We start from the raw sequence: 5,000 nt of genomic DNA, 5'->3' as shown, positions 1-5,000 counted from the left end.
AGAGAGAGAGAGAGAGAGAGAGAGAGAGAGAGATAATTTAACACCGAATCTGATACTTGCTGTCAGGGAAAACATTCCAAGAAGAGAGAAAATAAACTTAAAAAAAAAATACCGAGAAAAAATCAGGGAGTATCTATTTTCCTCTCTCTCTCTCTCTCTCTCTCTCTCTCTCTCTCTCTCTCTCTCTCTCTCTCTGTGTCTCCTTCTAACGCAATAAAAGGCGAAAGAAATAGCTTTTTGATCATGTTACGGTTTCACTTTGCTCTCTCTCTCTCTCTCTCTCTCTCTCTCTCTCTCTCTCTCTCTCTCTCTCTCTCTCTCTCTCTCTCTCGCGTTTGTCCTGACCTGTTTTGCTACACTGGTCTGAGGCGGTTTTCGAATCCGGATTCCAGAGTTTCAGATTCCAGATTCCAGAATTCCAGATTCCAGGTTACAGATTCCATAATTAGATTTAGTTTGCAAAGTAAGACTCAATAAAATAAATTAATAGAAAATATAAAAAATGAGTACATATACATAAGCATGAGTTAATATACTATACTCTCTCTCTCTCTCTCTCTCTCTCTCTCTCTCAGCATCTACAAGCCCACGGTGCCTTTCGATAAATCACTAATTATAATTCGCATCTCTTGTTATTTAAACGCGCAACATAGATTTAGTGATGGTCATTTGCCAGGCAATTAGACCTCATTAACGATAATTGGCTATTTGTCTCCGAGAGAGAGAGAGAGAGAGAGAGAGAGAGAGAGAGAGAGAGAGAGAGAGAGAGAGAGAGAGAGAGACCTAGGTGTGAAGGTATTATTAAGCCACTCAAAATCAACGAATTGTATTATATTTTCCAAGGCCTCTCTTGAGAGAGAGAGAGAGAGAGAGAGAGAGAGAGAGAGAGAGAGCGTAGGATGTTGTCCTAGCAATCCTACGGCAGTAAACAGCTCATCCCAGCAAGTTCCTGTAACAATTTGAATTCTGTACAACCTCCCCTCTATACCTGCATTGTCTAGCCTCCTAATTAGTGACTCAGTTACCTGAGGGACAATTAGTGACGTCACCTAATTACCGAATGACACCTGTCACTCAGGTGAGAACGGGACAATGGATATGATGATTGATTAGGTTATGGGCGAGAGACTCCCATAATGCTTTTAGATTGCCTAACCATTGAATGAATATATTATTATTATTATTATTATTATTATTATTATTATTATTATTATTATTATTATTATTATTATTATTATTATTATTATTATTATTATTATATGTAATGCTACATATATAAAAAGTGAGGTATTGTATATGAGGTATAACTGTCAGTCAGTTTAATAGCTATTAAGATTCAGGATTAATTTCAAATAATAGACTGTGTGATATTCATTAGTAATAATTAAATAGGATTACCAGGATTTTTCCGGACTTATCCTTGATGAATTCCAACTGGATTCAGAAAACTAATTAATTGATATGTTGCAGGCATCCACATTAAAAGTAATTCCCATTATCTTTCCGCAGAGAGAGAGAGAGAGAGAGAGAGAGAGAGAGAGAGAGAGAGAGAGAGAGAGAGAGAGAGAGAGAGAGAGAGAGAGAATATCACTAGGATTGTTTTAAATATTTCACTATTATTCTGAGGTAAAATCCTACACTCCCTACGTTCAATCTTTGGGTGGGTATATAGGAAATGAAGAGCCCCTCCCATCGGCCTCATTAAAAATGAAATTAATTACTGTTTTTTGAGGTTGTTATAATTAACTAAGAAAGTGTACATAGACTTACCTTAAATCCAGTAATATCAAGTGTCAATGACAAGTGCCATTAAAAGTTGAAATTCCCAACTTAAGTGTCTTGGAATAGTATCTGAAAAAAATATATTATTAGGGGAAATAGGTAAATGAAATTTTAATTAGCATAAAAAACCATTTCATATCTAAGAAACTAAGTAGAAAGTATTATAAAGTTTTAAAGAAATAAAGTTAAATTATCATACAAGAAATTTAAGTGAACTTATAGTATCATCACCAGTTAATTTTAATGATAATTGGTCTTGAATATGCAAAAACGTGAATTGTCATTATATATAATCAATAATTGGTCTTCAATATGCAAAATAGTGATTTGTCATATACAATAATTGGTCTAATATGCAAAATAGTGATTTGTCATTATATATAAACAATAATTGGTCTAATATGCAAAATAGTGATTTGTCATACACAATAATTGGTCTTGAATATGGAAAATAGTGATTTGTCATATATATACAATAATTGGTCTAATATGCAAAATAGTGATTTGTCATATATAAAACAACTGGTCTTGAATATGCAAAATAGTGATTTGTCACTATATATAAATAAACACCTGTAATATTGAAATACAGGTGTTTTTGCCTATTGCCTAACAAAGTGGTAACCCTACATTAAGTGGCCTCAGAACTTGGGACTGATTTATATTAATAAAAGTGGCTTTCAATTGGTAATAGGTATTCATTCTGTCCGCCCTCAGATCTTAAAAAACTACTGAGGCTAGAGGGCTGCAAATTGGTATGTTGATCATCCACCCTCCAATCATCAAACATAACAAATTGCAGCCCTCTAGCCTCAGTAGTTTTTATTTTATTTAAGGTTCAAGTTAGCCATAATCGTGCTTCTGGCAACGATATAGGCCACCACCGGGCCGTTGTTCAAGTTTCATGGGCCGCGGCTCATACAGCATTATACCGAGACAAAGAAAGATAGATCCGTTTTCGGTAACCTCGATTATTATACGCTGTAGCGGCTGGACAGAAAACTCGATTGCGCCTTAGAAACCCGTTTACCTTTGGTTTCAATCAGTGCTCTGTATACAATTATACCCTTATTGATAACTACCTGTGCCCTCATTCAAGTCTCCCACGACACGTGGGACAAGTACGTCAATAGCTATAACCAACTGGTTCTCCCAGAACTTAAGTTCAATCTAATAACTAAAATATCAAAAATTTTGGAAAAATGCTTAACTATTCCACTAGATATATGAACTGAAAATAGAATTTAGGGCAAAGGCCAAGCACTGGGACCTATGAGGTCATTCAGCGCCGAAACGGAAATTGGGAGTGAAAGGTTTGAAAGGTGTAACGGGAGTTAAACTTCAAAGCAGTTGCACTATGAATCAATTGTTAGCAGAGGGAGGAAAGTTAAGATGGAAGAATGAATATGAACAGAGGTACAGTAAAAGTATCGAAAGTTATTTAACTGATTTATGGCAGCCATTTTCACTAAACGTACATTCTCCAGTGAAAATTCTTCCTATGCATAAATATTTTAGGTGTTTATACAACACCTGTCACCATATTCAGCTAGTTCATATATATAATTAATCCATAGGATTCTCCCATCTCCTTTGGCGTCAAATCCTACACAATCTACCTCTCAAAGCTTTAGGTGGGACATGGGAAAGGTGGGGTCCCTCCCACTGACTTCCTCAAATACGAATCTCTTATTTATGGGTCAATATTTGACAATTAAGTTACTGGGCATTTTAAGGCTAGTCGACATTTAAAATGAGAATACTGGTCAGCCCAATTAACTCATTGTTTATTAGTGATGAGATTACGCTGGTCATAAGGCTTCATTCTTTATAACCAGTTATATTTATATTAAGACTGCTTAAATTTGCCAAATCTAGGTGGTAGTTACTGGTCTTCCTTGCTTATTCAGTAAATGACTTGCTTCAATCACTCTTGTCTTGAGCAGAACTTTATAGTTCGTTAAATTTAACAGTGCTTTGCCCGTAATTTATTACCTCTTAAAAAGTTCTAAAGCTCCGTGAACTCTAATACCAACTTCTACCCTTAATTGTGTTAAATTTACTTAATTTTGGTCCAACAGGGAGTCTCCATAATCTGATGAATTCTGTAGTGCATTTAAGACAATTCTCCACCTACATCGAGAAACTTTTAGTTCACGACTGTGGTTAATTCATTAATCAACCTTTTAACCATCAAACCAAAAGAATTTACTGTCAAGTTTAAACAAATATTTGAGAGTTACTTTCATGGACAAACTCCAAACTATTCAATCTTAGTTTTAGCTTTTTATAAACTAATTAAATGTAACCTCAGTTTTAGGTTATGGCATTTACATTAATACCTCCGAAATACACAAGTTTTAACTCACAAGCCTATTAGTACCAAATTTATTGGAATGGCAGTTTTCACACTCAAAATTAAGAAGCTTCCCATGTCAAAAGTTTCTCATATCAAATTACCCTTTAATCAGAAACTGTACTATTTTGTTAGGCTAATGGTCTAAACAGCATCATCCAAGGTTTCCAAGAAACTTACTCAGTTTCAGTTTCATACTCAAAACTAGTCCTAGGCTTAGCCATATTCAACCTGAACAACTGCAGCTATTTAACCTATTTATTGTGAATTTTTTAGATTATTACCGGTTTCATACTCAAACCAGTCCTAGGCTTAACCATAGGCAACCTGAACTTCAGCTATTTAAAAACCTATTTATTGTTTGAATTTTTTCGAAAACCACTTCCATTAGTTTATTTGGAAACTCATATAATCTAGTAAGGAGTCAAGCCTCATTTGGACTGTCATGAAAGGCAGTGTCTGCTATGCAGTACTTATGCTAAATGCTTTACCCAGCATCCTGGAATTAGGGCAACTTGCCACCATTAAAAGCCACAAACCACCATTCAGCTCTGCAAAGAGCTTATTTAAAATTCATTCACTAGACCACTTCAACGTGTAGGCACAGAAATAGAATGCAGTAGTCTACAAAGTTTTAATTTATTAATAGTTTCCACCAGTTATCACAGCTATGAGCCTAACAGGTACTGACCCATGGTAATATCTTAGAAGTATCTAGATCAGCTTGTTCTAGATGTTGCAGAACTGAACTGGTTCCAGTAGTTACTGACCCAAGTTTAATATCCATAGAAGTCTCCAGATCAACGAGTTCCAGATATTGTATAAATGAACTGGGTTCCTTGCAAGTTACCAATAATTCCGG

The 5,000-nt window shown here is 35.2% G+C and overlaps 1 long non-coding RNA gene across 2 annotated transcripts in view; it reads right to left on the bottom strand.

The window, feature by feature from the left end:
- The window catches only part of LOC136856179 (uncharacterized), a 30,651-nt gene that overhangs the window by 24,298 nt on the left and 1,353 nt on the right, over positions 1-5,000 (bottom strand). The window contains exons 3-4 of one of the 2 annotated variants that reach the window (XR_010858262.1): positions 4,830-5,000; positions 1,771-1,851 (exon numbers count right to left, since the gene is read on the bottom strand). The exon at positions 4,830-5,000 is cut by the window's right edge and continues 20 nt beyond it. This is a non-coding gene — a long non-coding RNA (uncharacterized lncRNA). Of the gene's footprint in view, positions 1-1,770; positions 1,852-4,761 lie in introns of those variants that run through there. The other variant, XR_010858261.1, reaches the window with a different exon arrangement.

Source organism: Macrobrachium rosenbergii, chromosome 34 (assembly GCF_040412425.1).
Source record: "Macrobrachium rosenbergii isolate ZJJX-2024 chromosome 34, ASM4041242v1, whole genome shotgun sequence".
Taxonomy (NCBI): domain Eukaryota; kingdom Metazoa; phylum Arthropoda; class Malacostraca; order Decapoda; family Palaemonidae; genus Macrobrachium; species Macrobrachium rosenbergii.
This window is presented reverse-complemented; position numbering and strand designations above follow the sequence as displayed.